The sequence below is a fragment of the Rhinolophus sinicus genome, chromosome 13, assembly GCF_057876585.1.
Source record: "Rhinolophus sinicus isolate RSI-liver-muscle chromosome 13, RSI-T2T, whole genome shotgun sequence".
In the NCBI taxonomy this organism is placed as follows: domain Eukaryota; kingdom Metazoa; phylum Chordata; class Mammalia; order Chiroptera; family Rhinolophidae; genus Rhinolophus; species Rhinolophus sinicus.
Window position 1 is genome coordinate 39,434,786 of NC_142513.1, and position 16,770 is coordinate 39,451,555.

A 16,770-nucleotide genomic window follows, 5' to 3' on the forward strand; every position below is an offset into this window, starting at 1 on the left:
TCCTTCTTGGCTGCCGAGCATTAGCACCACCTCCTTTCTGGGTTTGGAGAATGTTCCACTTTATTTATTTTGGTGGAATATAGAACTTACACCCGAAATACAGTGGCTAAAAAAATACAAAATGTTAGTGATCCCACCGTCCTTTGCAGGCATGGTGCGGGCATGTCATGCCTTAGACGCTGCCAGCTCAGAGTCATCTCCATTTTCAGGCCTTGGACTGGGAACTAATGCTGGAGAGAAGCAGAATCTGGGTGGAGTCCATCCAGAGTGGTGGCAGCAGTGACGGGAGCTGCCACATTCCTCGAGGCCACAGTGATGATGGTTCCAACAGCAGTAACCACTGTGGCTGGTGTCACTGTCCAGTGTGGTCAGCAACAGCGACACTGTGCTTCTGCTTATTCCCTGCCACCCTCCAACCCATTCTTCACCCTTCTCTGTCCTGATGGGTATCCTGAGAGGCTGACCTCTGTGGACCACATCACTGGACTCTCTTGCCTCAGGCTCCAAGGTGGGTTTGGTCACCAGAAGGAAAGGAGAGGACAGAGGTCTTCTTCCCTCCTTCCTTCCTGCCTGGGGCCAAGTTTTTGGAAGTGGCTATGGCTCCTGTCCAATGGCTCCTTGTCCAGGACTGCGGCACCCACTGTTCTCCAATTCAGGCTGACGGTGGTGATGACTTATTGCCATCTCTAGTCTCTGGGTGCTACAATAGGCCCTATTTTTATTCATTTAATCCTTCATACTTCAATAAATTTCTTTTTTAAATAATTTTTTATTAGTTTCATATGTACAAAACAACATAATGATTAAACACTTATACCCCTCACGAAGTGATAACCCACAAGTCTACTACCCATCTGATATTGTACATAGCTATTACAATACCATTGACTATATTCCCCATGCTGTACTTTACATCCTGTGACTATATGTATGTAATTATAGTTGACATTCAATATTATTGTATATTAGTTTCAGGTGTACAGTGCAATGGTTAGGCATTTATGTAATCAAAGGAGTGATCCCCCCGATAAATCCAGTACCCATCTAACACCTTACATAGTCTTTACAACATTATTGATTATATTCCCCATACTGTATCTCACTTCCCCATGACTATTTTGTGACTATTAATTTGTACATTCTAATACTTTCTCCTTCCCGCTACGTCTTAACCACTCTCCCATCTAGCAACCATCAGTTTTTTCTCTGTATCTCTTAGTCTATTTCTGTTTTGTTTGCTGTTTATTCTGTTCTTTAGATTCCACATATAAGTGAGATCATATGGTATTTGTCTTTCTCTGTCTTACTATTTTCACTTAGCATAATATTCTCTGGGTCCATTCATGTTGTTGCAAATGGTAAGATTTCATTCTCTTTTATGGCAGAGTAATACTTCATTGTATAAATGTCCCACAATTTCTTTATCTACTTGGATATTGATGGGCATTTTTGTTGTTTCTATATCTTGGCTATCCTAAATAGCATTGCAGTAAACAAAGGGATGCATCATTTTTTACTTTATTGGGGTGACAATTGTTAGTAAAATTACATAGATTTCAGGTGTACAATTCTGTATTACATCATCTATAAATCCCATTGTGTGTTCACCACCCAGGGTCAGTTTTCCATCCATCACCATATATTTGATCCCCCTTACCCTCATCTCCCACCCCCCACCTCCCTTACCCTCTGGTAACCACTAAACTATTGTCTGTGTCTATGAGTTTCTGTTTCTCGTTTGTTTGTCTTGTTCTTTTGCTGTTTTTGGTTTATATACCACATATCAGTGAAATCACATTGTTCTCTGCTTTTTCTGTCTGACTTATTTCGCTCAGCATTACACTCTCAAGATCCATCCATGTTGTCACAAATGTTCCATATCATCTTTTCTTACCGCCGAATAGTATTCCATTGTGTATATATACCACAACTTCTTTATCCATTCATCTATCGAGGGACATTTTGGTTGTTTCCATGTCTTGGCCATGTCTTGGTGAATCAACCTTTTTATATGCATCTGTTCTCTTTTGTCTCTTCTTAATTAAAATTTTAATGTTGAAATAATTATAGATTCACATGCAGTTGTAAGAAGTAATACAGAGATATCCTGTGTGCCCTTTACCCAGTTTCCTTTAGTGATAACATCTTGAAAATGATGGCACAATATTCTAATCAGGATATTGACATTGATGTAACTCACCTACTTATCTTGTTTTTATTTCCTCAATTTTATTTGTACTCATTTGTGTGTGTGTGTGTGTTTGTGTGCATTTAGTTCTATGCAATTTATTCACATGTGTAGGTTTGTGTATTTACCACCACAGTTATGATACACAGCATTTCCATTACCACAAAGATCCCTTGTGTTGCCCTTTTATAGCAATAACCATTTTCTTCCCACTCCCACTTCTCTCCCCTCTTCCCATCCTTAACTCTTGGCAAACATTAATCTGTTCTTCATTTCTATAATGGAATCATACAGTATGTAGCCTTTGGGACTGACTTTTTTTCAGTCAATATAATTCTCTGGAGAGTCATCCAAGTTGATGCGTGTATCAATAGTTCATTCTTCTTTATCGGAGTACATTCCATTGCATGGATGTATCAATATGTTTAACTTCTCACCTGTTGAAGGACATCTGGGCTATTTCCAGCTTTCAGATAAAAGCTGTTATGAATAAAGCTGCTATGAACATTCATGTACAGATTTTTGTATGAACATAAATTTTCATTTCTCTTGGATATATGCCCAAGAGTACATTTTCCAGATCATATGGTAATTGCATATTTAGTTTTATAAGAAGCTATCAAACTGTTTTCCAGAATAGATATATCACTTCACATTCCTACCAGCAATGTGTGAGTGAGTCAGTTTCTCTATATCACTGCCGATATTTGGTGTCACTTTTTTTTTAACCGTTTTGATGGGTTTGCAGTGGTATCTCATTGTGGTTTTAATTCACATTTCCCTCAGGGCTCATGATGTTGAACATCTTTTCAAGTGCTTATCTGCCATCTGTATATCCTCTTTGGTGAACTGTCTGTTCTTAAGGGAGCAGGTGGCTTGATTCAACTCCTGGAATCAAGCTAGATTCAATTCTTCCTCCCTTCTTCAGCCCTAAAAGCCACAATCCAGGCAACAGTAGGCTACTTTCTTTTGGACTGCAGTAGGCTGCATGGAAGCCCCACCCCAGCTTCTGGCTTCAAGCAGTGAACCTGGATTGATCTCTTATCTCAAAACACCTTTATTCCAATCACCATAGATGTGCCTGGGAAAATCCACACTGAAAACATTTCCTTTGTGTTCATCCATGGTTCTTCAATTCTTTATTCCACAGCACCTGCATCTTTGTTTTCTTGCAGAACATGGATATCAACTCAACCTCATGCTTATGTGTGTTTTGTAACTTCTGGCCCTTTGGGTGGTGGATGGCTGGGTGGAGGATCCCCAGCATGGAGGGCAGGGGTTAAGTTGGGTAAGTCTAGTGGACACTGTAGTTGCCATGCCCAGAAACGGTCAAAGGGAAGTAAGAGTTGGTAGATTAATACCCTGCTTTTTCCTCCTTCAGTGGTCAATTTTGAGGCATGTTCTGCACAAACTCTCATATGTTCCCTAGAAGGACCGAAGATTCTGCCATGTTTACTCATAAAAGCCCAATGTATCAAGAATAGTACCAAAAAAAAATCATTTTACCTGAAATGTTAACATTTATAGTGTTTGCTTTATCATTCTCCCTCTGACTTCTTTTCTCTGCTCCAATACTTCAGTGTGTATTTTCTAAAAAAACAAAAAAATTGTCTTACATAACCACAATTTTCAAAATTAGGAAATTAACATGGATACAATACTGTCTGATCTTATTCAAATTTTGTCAGTAATGTTTTTTACATCAAAAGAAAAACATTTTCTTCTTCAGGATTCCAACCAAGATCATATATTGCATTTGGCTGTCATCTCTCTCTAGTCTCCTTTAACCTAGAAGAGTTTTTCAATCTTTCTTTGACTTTCAAAGATAATCTTGACTTTTTTTTTTTTTTTTTGAGTATAAGCTAGTTATTTTGTAGCATGTTCATCAATTTGGGTTTGTCTGATGCTTCTCATGATTGCATGTATTTGATGTTCTTTTGGCAGGAATATCCCAGAAGTGATTTATGTCCTTCCCAGTGCATCATATCAAGAGGGAGATGATATCCATTCTTTCCATAATTGGTGATGTTAAGACCAGTGTCTTTTAAAATAGGAACTTAAGAGGAAGTCATTAAGTAGGATCTCTGTGTTTTATGTTCTTGAGTGAGGATTCACCCAAAATGTGTGCCATAACTTGATGAAATTAGATTTCCTTATTCATATCATCCATGTAGATTACTTGTGCCTTGAGGGCAGGTCTACACACATGGAAGGTGATGGATGTGCTCACATGTCAGGCTTCAGCTTTGGCTTTGGAAATTGTACAGGATGAGAATTCTGCTCTCTGCTCTAGCTGCTTAGATTTAGAGGAAGGTGGGGAATGAGGAAATGGGGTAAATCCCTCAGGCATAGTCTGTTCCACCCAACTGTGGTCTAGATATATTAAGCTTACAAATCCAGTGGTATCTGTGTGCCTCCGTGTAGGTTTTTAGCTTTGTTGACTACAGACTAGGTGTTCAGCTGGTGTGTCATAGTGTTTGTTGTTTCCTAATGCAGTGTCACTTACAACCACTCGTAGCAGAATATCATGTGAATTTGGACAAGCTACTTAATTTCTGAAATCTCAGTCTCTGCATCTGTAAAATGGTAATCCTAATGTGTAACTTCTAGTGTAATATGAGGTTAAGATGATATAATTGACATAAAATGCAGCAGGTGCCTGGAACACATAAATGCTCAATAAATATGATGTACTATTATTAATTGTAATAACTAAAAAGAAGCCTGCACTGGAAGTTAAGAAATCTGAGTTTGAATCTCAGTTCAGCCTCCTCCTGGCTTTGTGACCTTGGCAAGTATCCTAACCTCTGAGCTTGATTTCCTTGTCTATAACCTGAGGATAATCATGTCTCCCCTGGCTAACTCACCGCACTGTTGGGAAGACGAAGTGAGTTACTGTGTGTAAAAGCCACTTGTCCAGTGACAGATTACATAAACATGAGTGGACCCTGCTGTTCTGTCTTCTACACCAGTCTGGGCTGTGCATTCATGAGGAGGAGCTGGGACTATGTCGTAGCAATTGTGCTGGAGATGATCATTCATTTTAAGGCCCACCAGGGAAATCACTGGAAAGCCTGCCTTGCTTCTTCCCTGAGCCCTGACTTTCCCTAAGCTTGGCCCACAAATTGCCCTTAGGATGTTTTTGGTGGTCCCTGGCCCCTTGGTGGCTGCCTGCTGTGGCATTGTGCCTTGTAAGCTCATTCCCCATGTGAGTGGCTGCTAGACCATGGGGTGGGGTGGGGGCGTTTGGGGCCCTGCAGATCTCCATTTCTGACACTGCCTGGTTCATTCTGCAGACCCTGGGTGGAGCAGAGTTCTCTCTTCATCTGTGTAATTGATACCATTAGGCTTCTTCACAATTTCTTCTGTATCTCTTGTATTAGTTGTTTTCAACCTTGGCTGTACATTGGCTATCACTGGAGAACTTTAAAACACACTGGGTTGAACCCAGACATGAATCTTTTTTTTTTTAAATTTATTGGGGTGACAATTGTTAGTAAAATTACATAGATTTCAGGTGTACAATTCTGTATTACATCATCTATAAATCCCATTGTGTGTTCATCACCCAGAGTCAGTTCTCCTTCCATCACCATATATTTGATCCTCCTTACCCTCATCTCCCACCCCCCACCCCCCTTACCCTCTGGTAACCACTCAACTATCAAACATGAATCTTTTAAAAACTTCATGAGCTGTCTCAGTGATTAAAGATTGAGAACTACTGTTCTAATCTGTATTTTTCTACAAGTCAGAATTTTATGGCTGTGGGGTCTTGGAGGCAATCCACCCACATGGACTTGGATCTTTCTCCATCCTGCTGCAGTCAGACTATTTGGTTAGCCAAGGGACCAGAATGGCAGAGGAGTGAGATGTTATCTTTAAGGGCATTGCAAAGCAGTAACGTACATTTATCAGTCTTTAGCCAGTTTTGACTCTACATGATTTTGACCTTATGGCTTGATTTTGGAACCTTCTGTCTATAAAAGTACAGCTCTGTTGCATAAAGTAATTTCATGTCTCATTCAAGCCCTCCCATGATGATATGAAGTAGAGACTCATGTAAAACCCACTTTGCAGCTGGAAAAACTGAGACTCAGGTGATGGTAACTAGTTCAATATAATTAATTGCTGAATGGCATCATGCACAAATCTAGGTCTATCTACAGTTTGCTATTCAACTACTCACATCTCTAACTTTTATGCTACTTTCCACAACTTCTAGTACAAACTGGACATATGGTAGATATTTATTTTGATTGTTAAGAAGCATTTTATCAAAAACAGTCAACATTTATAAACGTCTTATGGTTTTTAGAGAACATTCGTATCCATTCTCTTTCTATTATAGTACTTGCTGAAGAGCTATGAATAAGTGAATGGACACATAGTTCTGAAGCAAGTTGGATGTTGGTACTAGTATCCTTTCAAATTTCCCAAACATTCAGGAGGGCAATTTCATGGTCTTTGCCATGGTCAGCCTGAATCTCTAGTCTATTATGCCTTGGTTCCTCATTCTTATGCCCATCCTTTCCAGCATGCACCCCGTAGAGTCTCACAGAGATGGTAAACCTATATCCTAACTTGCTGCTCAGATAACACTTGGGTTTATTTTGCCTCTGCCACTGACTACTGGTGTGAAGTGTGGTAAGTAACTTCTCTGGGTTTAAATACCTGCATGTGAAAAAGAAGAAAGCTGGACTAGACTAGTGGAAAAGACAAGGCAAGTATGTCCTTTTTTTCTTACCCATGCACAAGGCAGACCCTGCTAATTGATTATGCAACTTCTTCCCGGCTGTGCTTGGATGCAGTTCCAGAATCCTTGTGAATCCAGAGTGCTGGGCAGTCACTACAAATTAACTGCGGTTAGCACTGAGAATAAAACCAACTAGCTATCTTGGCACTAGATGGTTTCTGAGTTCCAGCTCTGGTATTCTTTGTTCTCTGGTTTTAAAAGATTGTGACTATGTGGAGAGCATCTTGCAAGTTATTATGATGCAAATAGTGAAACTGGCAGCATAACTTGAGATGCCCAGGGCACTAATAGGGTTCAAAAATTTCTTTAAAAGAGTGATTCCTAGGCTTAGCTGCACATTAGAATCATACTGACAGCTTTTTTAAAAAATTGAGGTAGAGGTATATCATATATACAATAAAATGCCTACATCTTAGGTGTGCAGTTTGATGGATTTTTACATATCTATGTATCTGTGTAACCACTAACCTAACCAAGATATAGAACATTTCTAGTACCCCAGGAGACCTTATGTCCCTTCCCACTTATGCCCCAGTGTAACCGCTATTCTGTTTTTCTATTACCACAAATTAATTTCACCTGGTCTTGAATTTATATAGAGTGTGTAGTCCTTTGTGTCTGGCTCCTTTTGCTCAACCAAATGTTTTTGTTTTTGAGATTCATCCATGTTTTTGAGTGAATTGGTAGCTAGTTCATTTATATTGCCAATTACTATTCTATTGTATGAATATATCACACATTATCCATTTTCCCATTGGTGGATGTTTCTGGGGTTTTACTATTATGAGGAAAGCTGTTCCAGACATTCTGTACTTACCTTTTGGTGACATATACTCTCACTTCTCTAGGAGTGGAGTGGATTTCTGGGTCTGAGGGTGGGTGTACAGTCAATCCTCATTTATAGACTCTGTATTGTAAATTTGCCTATTTGCTAATGCATATTTGTAGTCCCTAAAATCAGTATTCATGTACTTTCCCACTCATTCAGACACAGGCAGAGTGATGGGAAATTTGAGTTGCTTTCTCAAATGTGATCAAGCAAGGCAATGTTCTGCCTTCTTGTTCCAACTCTTTACTGTAAACAACTGTCCTTTTCATTATATATTTAGTGCCATGTGTTTTTGTTTTTGTTTTTTTTTGGGGGGGGAGTTTGCATTTTTGGGCTTTTTGTTGGTGATTTCAATGTTTAAAATGGCCTGGAGCCTAATGCTAAAAGTGCTGTGTACGTTCCTAAGCTCAAGAGGCTGTGACATGCCTAGTGGAGAAAATGTGTGCATTAGATAAGTTTCTTTCAGGCATGAGTAATAGTGCTGTTGGCTGTGAGTTCGATGCTAATGAATCAACAATGTAGAAAACAAAGCGTCTTTAAATAGAAACACACATAAAACAAGGTTATGTATTGATTGGCTGGTGAAAATATTGTGACCAGAGGCTCCTGAGAACCCAACTCTGTACAATAAATAACTCCTTAACATCGTCAGTAGGTTCTGTGACTTTATGCAAAGCAATGTATAACCAAACCAATTTCACCACAGGCTAATTGACACAAGTAAGAGTTAAGTTTGGGCAGCTCATCAACGTTATAACAAAATGATGTTGAATGGTATGATGTTATTCAAGGATCCACTATGTTTTCCCTAGGCGTAGGGGTTCAGTATTCACTAATTCAGTGTTAGTGGCAACTTTATAGAACATAAATAGAATGGACTGTATTTTCAACTTTAATAAATGCTGACTAACAGGTTGCTAAAGTGATTGTACCACCTGGGGAGCTCTTTCAACTCCCCTTGGTCAGGCAACACCCAGACCAATTAAATTAGCATCACTGGCAGGGGATCCCAGGGGCAGTTGTCTTAAAGCCAGTGTTGACAGTCACTGATAGAAATTCTAAGAGAGAAGACAGAGTAATCACAACACAGAACACAACCTGTACCATGTTTTCCCCAAAATAAGACCTAACTAGAAAATAAGTTTTAGCATGATTTTTCAGGGTGACATCCCCTGAATATAAGACCTAATGTGTCTTTTGGAGCAAACATTAGTATAAGACCTGGTCTTATTTTTGGGGAAACACAGTATGTATAACTGTTACACGATAAATAGTTGTTAATTACACTTAAATGTGTTATTTTGGGTTCTTCTTATTTGGCATTTTACTCTTTCTTGTTATGGATGGTTTGTGCATATGAAAACATATAATCAATGGTTAAAAACAGTCACTCACTTGCAAGATAAATAGCAAGAATATAGTAAACTGAAACTCTCACTCACCGGCCTTGGCTTGATTATGTGAGTAGTAAATAACCACTTGGCCAACAGAAATAAGAACTGTCTACCAGGCACACTTGCATTGCTCAGCACCTGCGATCTTGAACACAAGGAGAGAGAAGCTGGGTAGCAATCAGAAAAACATTACAACAGGAAACCAAAGTGAAGATTGATTTCCAAATGTAAAAGAACAGCTCCGTGTTATCGGGAAATCAGTATCACTTCTCAAAGCCAGCAATGACACTTTCCAAGGTAGTCTGCACAAACTTTTCCAAGGAAAATCAGATTTCCACTGTCCCAAGAGGATTAAGTTTGTTGTTGCAATTATTATAATCACTCAGGTTAAATGGTGAATTTGCAAGGTCTACCTTTCATTCACCTTTAATTCAACCAAAAGCTGCTGAAGACACTCTCCAGAATTATGTGAAGCTAACCATGTATTTGCCCCCAGAGTGTGAATCCCCAACCATTCGTATTTGGAGTTTAATTGGAAATTGCTGAAGGGATATCTGAGTTGTCCAGCAGTTCTCGAGGTGTGGTTCCCAGGCAGCATCACCTGGGAACTTGCTAGACATGCAAATAAATATTTGGGACCCACCCACCCCAGTAGATTTGCCAGATGAGCTTTTATGTACCCAAAATGGACACTGAAATAACATCAAGAATTTCTAGATGTCATCAAAATGGCGGCATGAGGGGAGCCTCTGAATATCTCCCCTAAAATTTACAACAAATTGAAAAACTATACCTCCAAAAAGGACTCCCTGCACAGCAGACAGGCAAGACGAAGAGTCTCACTACTGATTTCACCTAAAGGGACACGGTGCCCTATGACCCAGGCGAACTGTTAACAGAGGAGAAAACCGCATTTCAGGGAATCCTCCTGTTGTGTGAGAAGCTGGAATAGTGTAGAGAAAACATAACACTACATTATGAGAGAGAAAAAAAGGGCTGCAGTCAGAGAGAAAATAAAATATTCTAAAACACGTACTGGAAAACAAAAGAAAGACCTCTTCCTATCAACCTGTTGCAGAACCCACTCCTGTAGATGTCTAGGAAGAGAAATAATAAATCAGGAATTGCCATGAATAACCAAGGCAACAAGACAGCTCAGAAAGAAAGTGAAAGTCTCCAGAAAAGGAACTTAAATATATGGAAATATGTGACTTAAATGACAGAGAATTCAAAATTGCAGTTCTGAAAAAACTCAATGAGATGCAAGAAAACACAGAAAGGCAGTTTAATGAACTTAGAAACACAATCAAAGAACAACAGGAACATTTTACCAAAGAGATTAAAATTTTAAAAAGGAACCAAATAGAATTTCTGGAGATTAAGAACTCAATAGAAGAAATTAAGAATTAAATAGCCAGCTTAGGTAGTAGAGTTGACCAGATGGAGGAAAGAATCGGTGACATCAAAGATAGAAACCTGGAAATGACACAGATGGAAGAAGAAAGAGACTTGAGAATTAAAAGAAATGAAAGAACTCTACAAGAACTTTCTGACTCCATCAGAAAGAGCAATATAAGAATAATGGGCATGCCAAAGGAGAAGAAAGATAGAAGGGAACAGAGAGTATATTCAAACAAATAGTTGATGAAAACTTCTCAAACTTGTGGAAAGAACTGGATCCTCGAATCCAAGAAGCCAACAGAACACCAAATTACCTCGACCCCAGCAGGCCTTCCCCAAGGCACATTGTATTGAAGATGACTAAAATCAATGACAAAGAAAGAATCCTCAAGGCAGCCAGGGAAAAGAAGACTGGTAACCTACAAAGGAAAGCCCATTAGATTATCATCAGATTTCTCAGCAGTAACTCCACAAGCCATGAGGGAATGGAACCAAATATTCAAACTATTGAAAGAGAGAAATTATGAGCCAAGAATAATATACCCAGCAAAGATATTCTTTAGACATGAAGGAGGAATAAAGACCTTTCCAGACATACAGAAGCTGAGGGAATTTTCTAATACACGACCTGCACTACAAGAAATACTAAAGGAGGCTATTCGGCCACCATCAACAGGGACAATTTCTGGCAACCAAAACATAAAAAGGAGGAGAGTAAAGGCATGAACTGGAATATGGGAATGGAGAAAGTAGGCATGCTGAAGAAAATGGAATACTCCAAATATCAAACTGTCTTTTACATAAACTTAAGGGTGACCACTCAAAAAAATCCAGAACTGAAATATATACTGTAATAAAAGAAGACACAAAGGGAAATATCATAGAATACCACCACACAGGAATAATAGACAACAACAAAAAGGAAAAGAAGCAATGGAGACACAGTCTTACCAGAAGACTAAAGATAGAATGATACTAAATCCTCACATATCAATAATCACCCTAAATGCAAATGGACTGAACTCACGAATAAAAAGGCACAGAGTAGCAGATTGGAACAAAACACAAAACCCAACCATATGCTGTCTCCAAGTGACACATCTCAGCTACAAGGACAAGCATAGACTCAAAGAGAAATTGTAGAAATTGACACTCCAAGCAAATGTTATCCAGTGAGGGTGGGGGACACACAATTCATTCCATAACAAATGAGAAGAAGCTATACTGATATCAGATGAAACAGACTTCAGGGTGAAAAAGGTAACAAGAGACAAAGAAGGACATTTCATAATGGTAAAGGGGACTATACAACAAGAAGACATAACAGTCATCAATATTTATGCCCCCAATCAGGGAGCACCGAAATACACCAAGCAACTACTAACAGAACTAAAGGGAGAAATTGACCAAAACACAATTATACTGGGGACTTAATTACATCAATGACAGCTATGGATAGATCATCCAAACAGAAAATAAATAACGAAAGAAATGGACATAATTGACATATATAGAGCACTTCATCCTAAAACATCAGACTATACATTCTTTTCTAGTGTACATGGAACATTCTCAAGGATAGACCATATATTGGGACGTAAAATCAGCCTCAGCAAATTTAAGAAGATTGAAATCATACCAAGCATATTCTCTGATCACAAGGCTTTGAAATTGGATATCAACTGCAAAAAGAAAGCAAGAAAAAATACAAATACATGGAGATTAAACAATATACTTTTAAAGAACGACCGGGTCAAAGAAGAAATTAGAGGAGAGATCAAAAGATACATCGAAACAAATGACAATGAAAATACATCCTACCAAAATTTTTGGGATGCAGCGAAAGCAGTGTTGAGAGGGAAATTTATCTCATTACAGGCCTAAATCAAGAAACGAAAAATCCCAAATAAATAACTTCATGTTACATCTTAAAGAACTAGAAAAAGAAGAACAAATGAAACCTAAGGTCAGCAGAAGAAAAGAAATAACATAAATCAGAGCAGAACTAAATGAAATAGAGAACAAAAAGACAATAGAAAAAAAATAATGTGACAAAGAGCTGATTCTTTGAAAAGATTAACAAAATTGACAAACCCTTGGCTAGACTCACTAAGATAAAAAGAGAGAAGACACTAATTAACAAAATCAGAAATGAAAAAGGGGATATTATCACGGACACCACAGAAATAAAGGATCATCCAAGAATACTATGAAGGACTATATGCCACCAAATTCAATAACCTAGAAGAAATGGACAAGTTCTTAGAAACATATAGCCTTCCTAGGCTGAACCATGAGGAACTGGAAAATCTAAACAGACCGCTCACCAGTAACGAAATTGAATCAGTCATCCAAAACCTTCCCAAAAGCAAAAGTCCAGGACCAGATGGCTTCACTAGTGAATTCTACCAAACTTCAAAGAGGATCTAATACCAATCCTACTCAAACTCTTCCAAAAAATTGAAGAAGAGACAGTACTCCCTAACTCATTTTATGAGGCCAACATTACCCTGATACCAAAACCTGGTAAGGACAACAAAAAAGAAAACTACAGACCAATATCTCTGATGAATACAGATGCAAAAATCCTAAACAAAATTATAGCAAATCGAATACAACAATGCATTAAAAAGATTATTCACCACGACGAAGTGGGGTTCCTCCCAGGTGCACAAGGGTGGTTCAACATCCGCAAATCTATCAACGTGATACATCACATAAACAAAATAAAGAACAAAAAAAGTTCTGTCTCCAAATATAACCACATTGGGGATAGGGCTTCAACTTATGGATTTTTGGGGGAGTGAGGGTGGGGGACACACAATTCATTCCATAACAAATGAGAAGAAGGACCTGAGGCCATCTGGGTGTAGTCGCAACAGGGTCCATGCAGGTAGATGCCTCTGAATTCAAGTTGAAACCTTATTGCCTCTTCACTTTACATTGTGGCCACATAGTGAGAGTTCTGTCACCAGAATTTCTAAGTCTTGCATGAGAGCTGCGCCTGTACAGTTGGCCATCATCATGCTCTCACTCTTGGCTCACCTCTAAGGAGTGACTCTTTAGAGCTGAAAAGACCACTGAAAGGGCTGAGTACATGGTCTCATTTTTCAGGTAGAGGAATTTGAGGCCAGTGCAAGCCAAATGCCTCCCTAAAAGTCTGAATCTTCATGGTAGAGTTGGGCTCGCCATCCAGGCCTCCAGACTCAACAGGGGATACAGTGGTAGCTTTGGCTGCATGCTGCTGATCTTTCTTTGTAGAAGAATGTGGGGCTTGTTCTCCCCAATCAGGCTTGCAAATTTGCTTGTGGCCACCAGGGATGCAATCTTTTTTCAGGGTTAATGGTATTCATAGCAGTCTACCATACCAACTGGTGCCCTAGATTCGGGCTGCAATTGAGATGCTCTCTAAGCAAACAGGAGCTGATGGAAGTTTTTTGACAAGTTGAGTGTTTATAAGCAGGTTTAGCTTAATAAAGATTGCTGAGTGGCCAAGCTGGAAATGTGTTTTCCCTTTTTACACAACATCTTTGAGCTGGGAGGTAACTGGTGGCCAGATTTCTGGGGCCACAGATGGGAGAAGATTTGGCAATTGGATGAGTTCTCTGCAAAACGTGGGAGAGGACCAGCAGCTCAATCACATGCAACCCCAAAGGACACCTCTTGAGAAATCCCGTTACCTTAACCAGCTAGTTTATACTCAGTCCTGGTCTGGGCACAAGTTTTACTTTTGAAAGATGTAGCATGTGTGATAAGCAAAATGCTCATGCCTGGCTGTGGCTTATGGGGCTTCTGTCTGGTGAGGATGGACGGTTGTCATCTCAGTGAAGAGACATCTTTCATCCTTCAATCCAGTTGAGAACAAACACTCAATGAGAATTCTTTAGGTAGGTGATCAACTCATCCTGGTTTGCCAGGGACTTCCCCAGTTTTAAAACTGAAAGTCCCAAATGTTCCTATATCATCTTTTCTTACCGCCGAATAGTATTCCATTGTGTATATATACCACAACTTCTTTATCCATTCATCTAATTTGTGACAACATGGATGGATCTTGAGAGAGTAATGGTGAGCGAAACAAGTCAGACAGAAAAAGCAGAGAACCATGTGATTTCACTGATATGTGGTATATAAACCAAAAACAACAAAAGAACAAGACAAACAAATGAGAAACAGAAACTCATAGACACAGACAATAGTTTAGTGGTTGCCAGAGGGTAAGGGGGGCGGGGGGTGGGGGGTGGGAGATGAGGGTAAGGGGGATCGAATATATGGTGATGGAAGGAGAACTGACTCTGGGTGATGAACACACAATGGGATTTATAGATGATGTAATACAGAATTGTACACCTGAAATCTATGTAATTTTACTAACAATTGTCACCCCAATAAATTTAATAAAATAAAATTAAAAAAACAACAACAAAAAACAAACAACAAAAAAGCTGAAAGTCCCACAGCCAGGAAGCCTCCTCAGCCCTGATTGGTCACTCTATCTTTAGGCCAAGAAGAGAAAGTTCTTCTCATTGAATGACGGCCCATTACATCTCAATGTCCTCTTGATTACAGTTTATCTGGAAGTCAAGTCTTTCAGAGTGTGACCACCTGTACCTCTCTGCAGCCATTTTCTTCATAGACTCACTTGTAGCACAAAAGAAACTCTTCCCCTTCCACCATCACTCCCCACTCCCAGATATCAGCTGGGACTGCAGATATGTGGGGACTTCTCTGGGCAAAGTCCAAGATGGCTTCTCATATGGCCGCCAGCTGGGAGCTGAGCTGCATTGTCAGCCAGAGCTCCTACAGGTGGCCTTGTCAACTCAGTGGTCTCAGGGTAGTTGACTTCTTAGATGGGACTGCATTCACCCCTTCCCTTGTCCCCAGGGCAAGTGTCCCAAGAGAAACCTGAGGAGTGGCAGGACTTTTCCAGCTTCACCTGGAAGTGACTCACTACCTCTTCTGCTGCATTCTGTTAACATGTGATCTCCTGAGGTGAACCTAGGTTCAGGGCCAGGGGACTCAGATTCCACCTCCATTTGCAGAAATGTTCTCTAACTATGACAGAGGTGCTGGGAATTTCCACATTTTCTGTGCTTTGATAGGTATTTTGGTGGAAACTTGGGAGAAGCCAATCAGATGCAGTTTTTAGCCAGAGGAGAATCCAGTTTTGTCCTAACGTTTAGGGGAAGAACCATCTCCTGGCTGGTTGTTTGTCAGATCCTACTAGTGTGTGTTCCTGATAGTGAAAGGGAAGCCTGGTGCAGGCCACACCAGAGCGCTTTCCGTTAGGCAGTCAGACACACTCAAGGAGCACAGAAGAAGGTTGTTAAACAAGCACTTATTTAAGTCTGGAGTGGACCTGAGATTCTTCCTTTTAATAAGCTTCTAGGTAATGTTGATGCTGCTGGGCCACTGGGCCACATTTTACATAGGAAGGGGCTAAACCAAAGCTTATGGGCCAAATCTTGCCAGCACAGTGTTTTATGTGGGCTATTGGCTAAGAGTGGTTTTTATATTTTTAAAGGGTTCTAGAAGAACAGAGAAGAGTATGTGACAGAGATCATCAGTGGCCTGCAAAGCTCAAAATATTTACTACCTGGCCCTCTACAAGAAACATTTGCTGACCCCTAATCTAAGCCACACAGCATTTCACTGGGCTAGAGGCTTTTCTGATCTTTGGTTTGGCCCAGCTCCTATGATGGATATAGTGCCTTAGTCTTGGATCCTGGGAGCACTACATTGAGCTACCCACTCAGGATGATTCATAGAACTCCTCCTCTGCCCTCCCTTCCTGACTCTTAAAATTTCAACCATTTGATCTTTCCCTCAACATTCCTCCCTCTAATGCTCGGCCTTCAGTGGGAAGGTCAAGCCATTCAGTTCCCCTCATATCATTCTGGAAAGGTACTGGCCTGGGCTAGGATGGGGTGAGGGAGGGACTTCTGTGATCCCCAGGGCAGAGGAGCCAGGGGGAAAAGGCCCATCTGACCTTGGAGAGTAGCCTCTGAATAATAAAGCTGAATTTTTGTCCTGCCAAGATTAATTTCTCCTATATATAACTATGGTCATTTTAGAACAAGACCCCCCAATTCTTTGATACTCCACCCACTGAGAAGTAGGTTCTGTATTCCCTTACTTTGAATGCGGGTTCTCTGACTGCTTGATCAGAAGAATACAGCTGCAATGATGTGATACCAGTTTT